This window comes from Pollicipes pollicipes, unplaced genomic scaffold, assembly GCF_011947565.3.
Source record: "Pollicipes pollicipes isolate AB1234 unplaced genomic scaffold, Ppol_2.1 Scaffold_7050;HRSCAF=8361_pilon_pilon_pilon, whole genome shotgun sequence".
NCBI lineage: Eukaryota > Metazoa > Arthropoda > Thecostraca > Pollicipedomorpha > Pollicipedidae > Pollicipes > Pollicipes pollicipes.
Window position 1 is genome coordinate 235,254 of NW_023596985.1, and position 13,434 is coordinate 248,687.

The window sequence follows — 13,434 nt, forward strand, 5'->3', positions numbered from 1 at the left end:
TTAATCTGATCAGTACTTTCACTTGTTTATAATTAGTTTAAAGCTGTTTATTCGACAATCCATAAGTCATACCACACAAATCATAGCTTGCACAATGACAAAGAATATTTGCATTGAGAGAACCTTTCCACAAATGCATCATGTCAACCCTTTGGAACAGATCCCGTTCAACAGTTTCCCTGTTCCATTACAATCTTTTCATGCTATTTCAAAACTAGCATAGTTTGGAAGAAGCTCCAATTGTTGAAAAGGGTCATATAGTTATTGCATCATTCAAGACCCAGATACTTGTCGCTGGCACCTTCATCAATCAGCGACAGGTAGTTGCTCGGATGCCATCAAGCACAGAGCACTCCAGTCAGGAAGGACAAGGTCGATTCGGGTGGCGGCCACTCACACCTCAAACGTTGGCCGAGATCATGGAAGACTCTCTCACCGGAAAAGCTCTCGTTCGTAAATGTGAGCCCACCCCCATCGGCAGGAAAGGCATTGATCTCCATCCATGTAGCTCGGTTTCCACGGTTTCAGCCCATCCGGCCGATGTGCGGCAGGTCGTGGGATGGGGTCTCGAGGTCGCACAAGGATGGGGTCATACGTTATCCGAATATCTAGCAACTGGCCAAGACAGCCAAGCTGGGAAGAAGACTGGCATGTTATTGAATGGCACCTCAGAAGGTGTCGGTATAAGTGACCTGTTGGACCAGCGTTACTGAGTGGAGCAGCCATGACGTCACAGCAAGCCATGCATGTAAAAGACCGCAATCCTCGAGCCATCCCAGTAAAACAGCAGACCAAGTTTCTCTCCAAGAGCAAAGATCGCATCGAGTTGGTGGCACTCGGATTAATGCCTGGCGATTCCGTGGCTCATCCACCACTTGGTAAATAACCCATGTAGACCAAACACGCAAATTGACGGCACCCCTCGCTCCAGTTTCTGTTCCGTTGTCAGGGAGAGAGAGAGAGAGAGAAGAGAGGAGAGAGAGAGGAGAGAGAGAGAGAGAGAGAGAGAGAGAAAGAGAAGAGAGAGAGAGAGAGCAGAGAGAGAAGAGAGAGAGAGAGAGAGAGAGAGAGAGAGAAGAGAGAGAGAGAGAGAGAAGGAGAGAGAGAGAGGAGAGAGAGAGAGAAGCTGGCAGCGGTGCGGCACCTTCCGGGGGTCGCTCACCGCGAGCCGGTGCTCCCAGCGCCTGCCGATTGGTGCCGCTCTGGCGCCGGTCCAGCCAGGTGGCGTTCGTCAAACAGCTCCGGGCATAAACAACAATGGGATCGGATCTGTCGCTGTACCGCCGGCCGGTCCGTCAGAGCCGGGGGGCGGGAGCGGGCCTGGGAACGCCCCGTCAGTGGGATCGGATCTGTCGCTGTACCGCCGGCCGGTCCGTCAGAGCCGGGGGCGGGAGCGGGCCTGGGAACGCTCCGTCAGTGGGATCGGATCTGTCGCTGTACCGCCGGCCGGTCCGTCAGAGTCGGGGACGGGAGCGGGCCGGGGAACGCCCCGTCAGTGGAATCGGATCCGTCGCTGCACCGCCCGCCGGTCCGTCAGAGCCGGTGGGGGCGGGAGCGGGCCGGGGAACGCCCCGTCAGTGGGATCGGATCCGTCGCTGCACCGCCCGCCGGTCCGTCAGAGCCGGTGGGGGCGGGAGCGGGTCGGGGAACTTCCCGTCTAACTTGGCACTAGTTGCCGCCACCACACGGTATACTTACAACACCTGGATTTGATGCGGTATGCTCGTGCTCGTTTCCCAATTCACGGACCTTCGATTTCCATCTGCTTTGATGCCACGGCCACGCCTTTTGCTCAATATGTTGGCGCTGAGAAGGTTTTTTCTTTCAGACAGCTCTGCCTGTCCATTAACTGGATGAGTAAAGCAACTGGCAAGACGACCCCTGGTTGTCGTCAGTAAAGCAACGTGCAACACGCCCCCTGGTTGTCGTTGTCAGTAAAGCAACGTGCAAGACGCCCCCTGGTTGTCGTTGTCAGCTGTACCGGTTTCATATTTTAGGTGATTAAAATGGGAAGCTCCTGATACTGCACCCCTTGACCCAGTGGTGGCCCCTCCCCTTCCCCCTGCACGTCACATGGTCGTGTCAAGAATGGTCAGGCGGGCGGTGCACACGAACATGAGCCCGAGTGGAGGACGGGTCTCGAGCCAAGGCCGCGGCCACCCAGTGTAGCCTGCCTAGCAAGGGTATCGCAAATGCTTTAGCATTCGTATAATACGAATGTGCCATGCGTTGTTTGCTGCGTCTGGTGCTACTGCCTCATTTATGCTAGGTCTGGTGTTATTGCGTCACCTTTGCTACGTCTTTGTCACGTCTGGTGCTACCATGTCACTTTTGCTTTGTCTGGTGCTACTGCGTCATTTAAGCTACCTCTGGTTGCGCTACTTTTCAACGGTGATACGCCGCTAAATGTTTCTAGCCTTTGTCAGCATACTTATCATACATATGAATACCAGTGGATAATCGTTTATCTGATACTTTGGTACATCTGAATGATATTTTAACACATCGAGTGCATTTTTTCATGATCACTAATACGTTGAGTCAATGTAACCCAATTAAAGCATATTTGGTCTCCGACAAATTACAGGCTATGCGCTGTATGTATGACATTCTGAACCAGCTGACGATTTTGAAAAGTGTCAGGTACCAAGAGAAAAATTGGATTGCTCTTGTGTGCAAGGATTGTGGCAGGGTATTAGTTTCATGGGCGAATAATTTCTCGGGCTATCGTACTCCGGTGTGCTAGTACGCACACAACGCTGCAGCCATTTAACTCTGCCGCCGTCGTCAGGTGTATTTTGTCGTTCCAAGTCAGCTCGGTAAAACACTGGAACTACAATCAGAGAACCCGGAGTCCCAGTAATGTCAGAGAGGGCGCTCTGGTTGCGTCATGGGCATGACTGAAAACCGAACGTCAGTCAGTCGCTCGCGGGACTCAACAGCACCTGACGACGGACAGGGAGTTAACTGGCCACCTGACGACGGACAGGGAGTTAACTGGCCACCTGACGACGGACAGGGAGTTAACTGGCCACCTGACGACGGACAGGGAGTTAACTGGCCACCTGACGACGGACAGGGAGTTAAATGACCACCTGACGACGGACAGGGAGTTAACTGGCCACCTGACGACGGACAGGGAGTTGACTGACCGAAGCGATGTATGCGTACAAACATATCAGACGACAACGGTAACCTGAACAATTATGACATCAGCTGTTAAGTGGAGTTGTGCGCAGCATTAGGCATATAGATAAGACGGTAGTAACAGCCGTATTCCTGTTCTAAAAGCCAAGAGAGTTGAGAGATAGATGCGTTGATATCTCGGCAACATGCGTTTCTTACAAAGGAAAGTCGAAACTTGTTTCTCTAGAGGCATGTTGTCGAGATATAAATGCATCCATCTCTCCATTTTCCTTTTTTCTACGAGGAGTAGGGCTATTAATGGTGTCTTGTCTGCATAAACATGTATTATGTTGCTTGCATCTGTGATATTCATCCATACGTTATATTGCTCCATCCGTGATAAGAATATTGAAGCGACGTGCCTGAGGAAAATGGGAATGCATAAAACCTGCCTCCATCTCTGATATTGCATTTATTTTCGTCAAGGTCTTTGGGAATCACAAGCTGTCATCAGGCTAGAGCTGTCTTCGGTACTGCTGTGGGGATAGGCTACTCTTATTTCAACATGTCATCATGTCTCTCGTTTTGGATAACCAATTGCAGTTACCAAGTAGCATAGCCAGACATCATGTATTTCTGATTTAAACTTTCAGTACTATGGCAGGTTTCCTGGCAGTGATAAAAAGAGTACAAAAAACAAAATGCTAGCACAAGTGGGGATTTTTTGTAATTTCCTTTTGACACGATGCAAATGCCCATCAAGAATGTGAATGATACAATGTAACCTTGTTTTTTCTGGCCAGACTCCTAATGCTACTGGTCCGCGTGATGCTTTTTCTATGTTGTTTGAACAATCACCCATGATTAACACGCGCTTTGGGGGACAATGTGATCCATAACCCCCCGAAGCTTTTACAGGACATTTAACTAGCTGTAGGCCATTGTCTAGCGGATCATCGCTTTGGGGGACAGTGTGATCCATATTCCTCAGAGGCTTTTACAAGACAATTAACTAACTGCAGGCCATTGTCTAGCGGATCATCGCTTTGGGGGACAATGTGATCCATAACCCCCCGAAGCTTTTACAAGACAATTAACTAGCTGCAGGCCATTGTCTAGCGGATCATCGCTTTGGGGGACAATGTGACCCATATTCCTCAGAAGCTTTTACAAGACAATTAACTAGCTGTAGGCCATTGTCTAGTGGATCGTTTGACATCAAATCATCATGCATACCTTGTGAACTCGATGTCCTATGACAGGTCAAAGTCAGGCCGTGGCTGTAAGTGAAGATAGCTTATAGAGAACCGTTCAAGCTGGCGCATCGAGTGCTAGACGAAGTCATTTATCCCTTAGATAGCCTCTTAAGCAAAGCGCAATGTGATTTAGGACCCAAAAGTTCCGTCCCCGTAGGGTCAGGTATGAAGGTCCCACCGACGTCAAAATAGCCTGCCCTTTATTGGAGGCTTGCTGTCTGAGAAAGTCTATGACGTTTATTCCTTGATAACAGGGACCGCAACAAACATCTTTCACGGACTTCTCAAAGTGAGAGTAGATCAGTGACCTAAAGTGACCCATATCTACCGTTTATTTTAGGGAGGTACTGCCTAGCATAGCTCCTATCGCTTCCTCAAATTAAAAAAGCAAAGCAGTTTCGTAGGTTTTTGGTCGCTATGACCAGTTAACAGCCAAACAAGGTCACTTGTCTGAAAAAAGGCCAGCTGCCTTTTGATAAAACATACATCTATATTCCAGGCGGTTGCATATGGGGGTCCGATAGCATTTTGGACACCAATATTGAGTTTGACCTTTTTTACCTCACTTGACCTAGACGTTTTAACCCATGGACCTCAAATTTGACACACGTAACTTCATATACCGACCAAATTACCCGGTAAACTTGTTGTCTGAGTCTCTGTTAGTTCTTGTCTGTCCATCTGTCTGTTAGTCTCTTCACAAAATGAAGAGGCCAAATTGATCCCCACCCGAGCGAAGGACAATCAACCGGTCACCAGGGCGCGTGTTAACCCGCCACATCTTAAGTAGTACATAGGTGAATACTGTCACCATCGATCAACCTGCTGTTATCATAAAGTAGTAATATTTTTTGTTGAATATTCTACTGGAGTGACATGCCTGCATCAATAACGTAGAGCATATTTAGAAGAAGCATTCCACATCTGTATGGGGTTTTTGACCTGATGTGGCCATTTCGAAAATCGTTAAGTACAGCTTACAGCTATGTTCTTTTCAAGGCTTAAAACTATCTCGTTTCTAGCTAGACACCCGCGAAAATTGCAGACTATTTGGAGCAGACTTTTTGAAAGTCTCTCATACATTCATAACGGCATATAAACGTCACACAAATACTGCCGCCTCATTGCCACAAAGTGCTTAAGGCCAAGAACAAATATGATCATCGAATTCGTCATGGTGTGAGTCAGCACAGGTAGCAGCACTAGCAGCCATCAAAGGGCCTTCGGCCATACGGAGGTGCTGAATGCAAGCTTCAAGCAAAAATCACGTTTTGTGCTATATAATACAGGATTTGGGGGGGGGGGTGGGCAGTACGAGTCATGACGAAAGTCAGACTGGGAATCAAATAACTGGAATGCAGCACCATAGCCGAGCAAACGAATGCGAGTTAACAATGTTAAGTGTAGCGGATGAAGCCCATCGCCCGCAACAGCAGCTGGGTTGCAAGGATCCTTCTCAGTGCTGGTCCCATTATCCTGTCAAGTGCTGGTCCCATTATCCCGTCAAGTGCTGGTCCCATTATCTCGTCAAGTGCTGGTCCCATTATCACGGCAAGTGCTGGCTCATTATCCCGTCAAGTGCTGGGTCAACAGTCGTGATGGCAAATACGCTGGAGCGAAAAATGATTATTAGAGCACCGAACGCTGCAAGGGAACAGGACTTCTCCAGGCAAACTTCAGTGACTTCTTCAAAGAAACCGCGGCAATGCACGACAGACAGTTCGGCAATGGAGGAATAAGGTCCGGAGAAATGGTACGAGTAGTACAGACTCAGGCCAAGTATCGAAACTCTCTGCTTTCAGGACAGATAAACGGTCATCGGACCGGTCTTTTGGGTGTTATGGAACATCTGGGACACGAGCGGTTTTCACAAAATACCCATTGGAAACGTATTGCAAACCATGGCTGAACACTGTCGTCCGACCTGACGTAAAACTACTGTTTTTGATTTCGATCACTTGGCGATGTTCGAAAACCTGTGCCGCTTTAAATAACAGCGTGGATGCTCTCACAGCTCGATTCATAGCATCAACATATCTCAGACCTTTCAACAAAATAGTTGCAGCTCAGGCAGAGCGCGATCACAAAAAGTCATGCAAAACATGCCTCGTTGAAGCGATCGTTGCGTCTCGGCCAAGCCCATAACCCGGCCCCCAGCGCGGCCTGGGAGCCCCAGCCCCCAGCGCGGCCTGGGAGCCCCAGCCCCTGACTAGCAATCGATACGCTCCGCTTAGTCAGCAGCTGGATTCTGCGCGCTGCGGATTTGGGCTTGGATGGCCCGCTCCGAGTCATGAGTCGATCGACCGAGATGAATGTCACTCGAACGGTTATGAAGTTTGGGAGGGGAGGGGGGGGGAGCGTCTTTGCCAGCCGGCTGAGCCGGTCATTATCAGCTAGGCTTTGTCAGCTGGCATCTGTCCTAAGGCCTGTGGATGACGTTACAGGGTATACGGAGTGGGGATGACAGCCGCCTGACGACATCTGGATCATACGGCAATGCCTCGGTTCCTGGCTGTAGCAGCCTATCCACATCCTGCCTCAGCTCAATCCTGCCTTTTTGCATAACAGCTACAGTGATATGCGTTGAACTTTCATTCACGGTCGTAGAGGGAGCAAGCGTCATGGTCCTTCTCAGATCACACTAAGGTGGCTAGAACACCATGTTGCGATGCAGCCAAAGTGTTTTGAGAGACGTTTCGATGTTCCCGAGGTGTTGAGACAGCACGGATTGCTCATCTTGGATAACGTGTTTCCAAGGACTTGCTTCTGTCTGGCCTCCCAAAAAGTTGTTACGATCTGTGAAACATAATAATTGAAATCAACATGATAAAAAGGCCCGCTGGTTTCGGTTGATGCCGCTGTGAGTGTTCAGGAGAGGGTCTCTGAGGGGCCCCCGATAGCCCACATCTGAGGAATTACAGCACTGGACACGACTCGAATCTCTTGGCGACACCTGGGTACGCCTGATAAGCGTGACCTTCACTGCAGGCCACGTGAATGGCTGGTCACCTGGGCACGCCTGAGGAGCGTGACCTTCACTGCAGGCCACGTGAATGGCTGGTCACCTGGGCACGCCTGAGAAGCGTGACCTTCACTGCAGGCCACGTGAATGGCTGGTCAAGGCTCCTCCTCCTCCCCTCTGTCAGCGCGCGTGAAGTAGGGCTGTACAGGTGAACGGCTTTTGCCTCGGTAGGTACGACAGTGGACAGCTTCTCCCCACACTAAGAGACAGCAAAGGATATGTCGGAAGACGAGCGAGAGATGAAGTAGATACAGACCTACTCGCGTTCAGGATATTGTATGCATTTGTTGACGTCATATTGTTTTTGGGGGCAGTCACAGCACGGAACAGGCGTGTAATGAAACCCCTCGTGCTAAGCTCTGAAAGCTACAGGTGCCGTTTCCGCCTAAATTGAGACCAGTCAACACCCCGCTCATGACACTGTGTGCTGTAATGAAGGTCACCGACTTTTCCTGGCACTGGGCGCAAAACGACGTCGACAGCGAGGTGCTCGTAAAGCCCAAACCCCAACACCAGCATTTGTTGCAGTTACGCTTGTGCCATCTTGCGTTTCGTAGAAGAAGATGATCGCATAGGACTAGTACCAGACCGCAGAACATGTGTTCTGAAGGTTCCAATGCTCACGAGGTCAATGACCTCCTGCCAGTTCGCATATAAACTTATTTATGAACTTATATGAACATATGAACATGTCTATCGCATATTAGCTTGATCTATCACATCGTAATGCTTTGAACCCACTCGACTGAAATGAGCTTTTTCCCTTGTGGACGTCGTACGCCATGCCACTAACCATTAGGGGGGGGGGGGGGAACAGAACAATGAGGTAAGAAGAAAATTAGAACACAGTTTTTATCTCGTGAAGGACGCGTGTGGCGGGAGTGAGAGACACGATGCTGCATACGCATTGCAACACAGATGCACACACGGAGGCCTCGTTGCCTACGAGTAAACGTCTCCTGCGACACACTGCATCAGCCCACGTGGGCTTTTTTGTGAGCGCGGCCCCACTCAGGTATCCTCGAGACTAAGCATGAAAGCATGGAGGACCAGCAAGGCAAACAGGCGGCCTAACGCTTGCAAAACTGCATCACACGTCAGGTAATTTAACCTATACACGTTTGCCTACATCATGAAAGACACACAATTATTCACTTGGATATTTCTGCATGTGGCGCGTTAGCAAGCCAAAACAAAACATCCTGGCTCCGTTTCGGGCGCAGACAATGAACTAAAAATGGACCAAGGGAGGCCTGCCGCAGGCAGACGCTCAAAATATTCGTGTGTGCTGTTTGGAGCGAATTACCGCCATGTTGCCGTCTTTGTAAATGAGTATCTCCCGCCACTGACACGTGAGGAACAGGGTGAGACTAACCAACTAGGTTCAAGCTTGATGCTCCGATTTGCGACCTGCGTTTCCGCTGTTCACGCTGCTCGGCAGCTGGCGAGTTAGGTGCCCGCTAGGTGCCCGTTGAGGAACAGTTCGTCTGCAAGCGCCTGCCGTAGGAGCATTGTCTCACACCGAACTGCTGTGTGGCCTTCCAGCCAGCGCAGGCGCGGACCATGCGACAGCCCAAGCTGCAGCTATTGCTGGAGCTGCCGGTCACCGCAGCGGAAGCAAGGTTAAACAGGCCGCCTATCGCGCGACATATGCCATCGGGCTGATGGCCGCAGCCGGTGCACCGGGACGCCTATCGCGTGCGGCACGAGTGCGGAGCAAACAAAACCCAGCTGCTTTCGATGCCACGTCAGCTTCATGGCAAAGTCCACCCTGCTCTCGTAACACCACCGAGGGCTGTATATGGACGTTGATTAGACTACGGCTACGGCTACGGCTTCGTCGAATAGGCCACGGCACCCGGCGTGCGCACGTCACGGATTGGATCAATCCACGGATTGTGGGTCAATCCGCCGGTCGGGTTGTGGATCATTCCACGGGTCGGATTGTGGATCGATCCGCGGGTTGGGTTGTGGATCAACCCGCCGGTCGGATTGCGGATCAATCCGCGGGTCGGATTGGACCGAATGAGAAAATCCACCAAAACACGAGTTGTCCTAATCTAAATACGGTTTTCTTTATCCTCCTCCAACATTGATGTATCTGAAAGAACCAGCATGATGCCCTCAACAACCAGGGGCTAAATGCATATAGCAGTTAGGTGATTGATGAGAGCTTGGTGCTCATGGCATCGAACAAAATATTTGGCATTATGTAGGTACTTATGAATTTGTGTCCTGTCTTTTCTACTCCCACTTTCATTGCCTGTACACCAATTGGACGCCAGCAATGCATTTGTAAGCCTGTGATGCAACTGTAATAATTTAGAAGGTCCAAGCCATTTTGCAGAGAAAGTCAGGAAAATAATGTGCGTGAACGTGCCATCCAATATCGTCCATTCATACCTCAAATGAAGAGTCGGTAAGAATTGGAGTCGTTTGTGCAATCACCAGAGCTCTGGGTCAGTGGCTAGCATGTATATGAGATGTCAGAGAGCCATTGGTCGTGACCGGTTTCGGATGATGGACCGGTTACCTTAGTACCTAAGTACCTTACTCTCTCACTACGTTTGTGAACATTGGAGATTATTTTATACTTGTATCTAAGGAGCTATCAGCGCACAAGAGACGTTACACACGTTGACTAATCCCTGCGTTACCTGAGACAGCATTCATGGTTACTCTCTCACCGTGTTGAAAACAAAACAACAGTAACAAAGCTACGTATTTTTGTTTTTTTCAACTATGGGCAAGAAGGGGAGACTTGGTACCTTCTGGCATTTCAACGATGCGACTAAAAAATGACTGCACAGCATCATTCCCCTGAATGAAAGAAGTGGTGCCGCAGGCGGTGGACAGTTGCACGCGTTGATTTGATATTAGCGCAGCCGGTAATCTAGCGGGAAATAAAAGTCGTAGTTGAAGTTCTTTCATAGGTTGGTGTGCCCACACGTGAAGTATCGTATATGAGGTAAGATGTGCGGTAAAGTTATTCAGAAGACATACTAGATGAGTGTAGTCCGCTTGTGAACTGAGTGCCGACGTTATTGTGTAGTGGCATGTGTAGGCGTGCTGCAGTCAGCCTGGAGTCTGAAAATGGTGGATTGTGCACTCATGCCTTGCAAATGTTGAAACTAGCAGAGATTTTGTCCCCTGCATGTGGCGGCAGTTGTGAATTAGTTGCTAAAATAATTGTAATTTCAACAATAACAAGAATATGATATGTGTTTTTATATTCAAGAAAACTTACATTGCTAACAGGCAATTAGCTGTATTGGGTGTTTAACACGTACCTGCTTCTGACAGTTTATCGCATATAGTTTTCCAATGGAGATCAACATTTTTTTTAGATTCAAGATACAGAGATGTACCAGATTTTGCCGTACCTTTGCTTGAGCCGTAAAATCTCAAAAAGCCGTCAATGTGGGAGCGTATTGGCATGAACTTATTTATTCAGTTGTTTGGTAAGGTGAACCTGGCCGGACTGGAATGAAGCCTGGAAAAAGGCAGGCTGGCGGGAGGATTGGATCTGGACTAGCCGAGCTGGACTGAGCCGGATCAGGAAAATTAAGGCAGGCAAGCGCTCTATTTTGCGTGGATTTTAAAATGCGTTTGGAGGAAAGGAGAAAACCCGCACTCACGGAGATGGCTTTAGGCCGAATGCTTGTACATTTTGGCTTAACCTAAGTTTTAAATATAATTATTTGCATGCAGTTGACCTCGTTGTTATTCACAAGAATATATAACCATAGCGCATCGGCACGCAATTGATGATGTTTTTATTCAATGTCTATGCAATACCAGCGACACTTCACATATTTGAAAGAAACAATGAGTTGCCGAGAGGAGACAAATGACAAATATTTACTAAGGCATTCAGGAGCTTAAAAGTTTTAACTCGTGTGCGCCCTGAGATTGAAACACCATGGTCTGGCTTGCTGGATGCAAAGTCGGACAAATGAAACTGACGTGGAGAGAAAGCAGGAAAGCTGCGTTGACTGCCACGCTTCGAAAAGATCCCACGCGACCACCGCATTTTCAGCGGCCGAGCAGCTACGCGGCATAACCAGTAGCAGTATTTCATTGCACTGGCGCAACAGTTAATGAAACAGACTGTGATATGAGCTGATGATGATATGATGACCAATGCACCAACACCGGCTGTTAAAAGCGTGTTGAAAAATGCCTTGCCATAACTGCTCCCCTGCTGTTGCAGAAAGAACTAATTTAGGGGCGGCTATCCCAAGCTTCACACAGGATATTTTCTCATTGGATGCGCCTGTATCGGCACTGACAAAAAGTGCGTTGGCTAGTGTGAGTGCTTCTCGTTTTTAGAATCAAAATACTCGGTATGAGTAATGTGACTGGATGAGAGAATCAAATATTTTCAGAATCAGCATCAAATAAAAATGAGGCGGTATGGATCCTGTGTGCAATTCAAATTACGTCCAACCAATCAATGACGTACAAGTGACCCCGAAGCGACCTGAGACTTAGAACCTTGTGGGGACCATTCATCACACTGTTGAGTATCTCAGTACCTGTCGCGCGCTATGGCAAGTACGCAGGCAGTGGCAGCTCCGCATGAAGGCCACAGGTGTTCCCCATTCTGAAATATTACTCTCCACCACACCTCAACCCGCTACCGTTTTGCTTATCTTCACAAGCTGTATCTTGCCCGTTTGTTTTCGTAAACCCTATTTGCCACCTGGTCGGGCAACGGCAGACCTCCAGAGAGGCTCCATCTCGGCCCTGTAGCGCCACCACGAATCTCCAGAGAGGCTCCATCTCGGCTCTGTAGCGCCGCCACGAATCTCCAGAGAGGCTCCATCTCGGCTCTGTACAGCCACCACGAATCTCCAGAGAGGCTTCATCTCGGCTCCGTAGCGCCGCCACGAATCTTCAGAGAGGCTCCATCTCGGCTCTGTAGCGCCGCCACGAATCTCCAGAGAGGCTTCATCTCGGCTCTGTACAGCCACCACGAATCTCCAGAGAGGCTTCATCTCGGCTCTGTAGCGCCGCCACGAATCTCCAGAGAGGCCTCATCTTGGCTCTGTACAGCCACCACGGATCTCCAGAGGGGCTTCATCTTGGCTTTGTAGCGCCGCCACGACTGCAAGTAGATTCAGCCCCAGTTTAGGCTGACTCCGTCCGACAGCCCTTGCGCTGGACTGGCGGCCCACGAGAGCGTCTAGGGGGGGGGGGGGGTCTCCGTCGAGGACGTCTCTCCGTCAGCGGCGTGCAACAGAGCCGTCTGTGATGTACTGCGCGTACTTATGCAACAGGCTAATGCTAATGCGGTGTCGCACGGCCGACGCACCGGTCTGTCGCTTTTGTTGGGCGTTCTGCGGGCCAGATGGACTGCAGACCAAACGGACTGTAGGGAAACGGGCTATAGGACAAGTGGCCTGCGAGGCAAGTGGACTGTGAGCAAACGGCCTTAGGACAAGCGGCCTGCGAGGCAAGCGGACTGTGGGCAAACGGCCTTAGGACAAGCGGCCTGCGAGGCAAGCGGACTGTGGGCAAACGGCCTTAGGACAGGCCTGCGGCAGCGACTGTGGGCAACGGCCTTCAGGGCTAACGGGCCGTGCAACAAACGAACTGTGCGTCAAACAGACTGTAGAGCAAACAGACTGTAGGCCACACGGACTGTAGGGCAAACGGACTGTGGGAAAAACGGACTGCAGGAAAAATGGGCTGTAGGGAAAATGGATTGTAAACCAAACGAATTCTAGGGCAAATAAACTGTAGGGCAAACGAACTGTAGGGCAAGACCAACTCTGGGAACCAATCGACAGTGCGTCACCAGCCGTGGGAAACACAGAGCACAGAAGAGCACTGGATGTGTGTTAGTTGTAACTGCATGCCACATGAGCAATTCCCCCACCCTTACCCTTCTGAGCTCAGGCCGAGATGCGCTACTACTGACCGTTGCCTCCACAGCGAGCACCGGCGGGCCTTTTGTGGGAAGGTCTGAGCGGTAAGCTTGTTCAAGGTGGCGGCGCGATAGGCTGATTACAAGGTATCGCACGT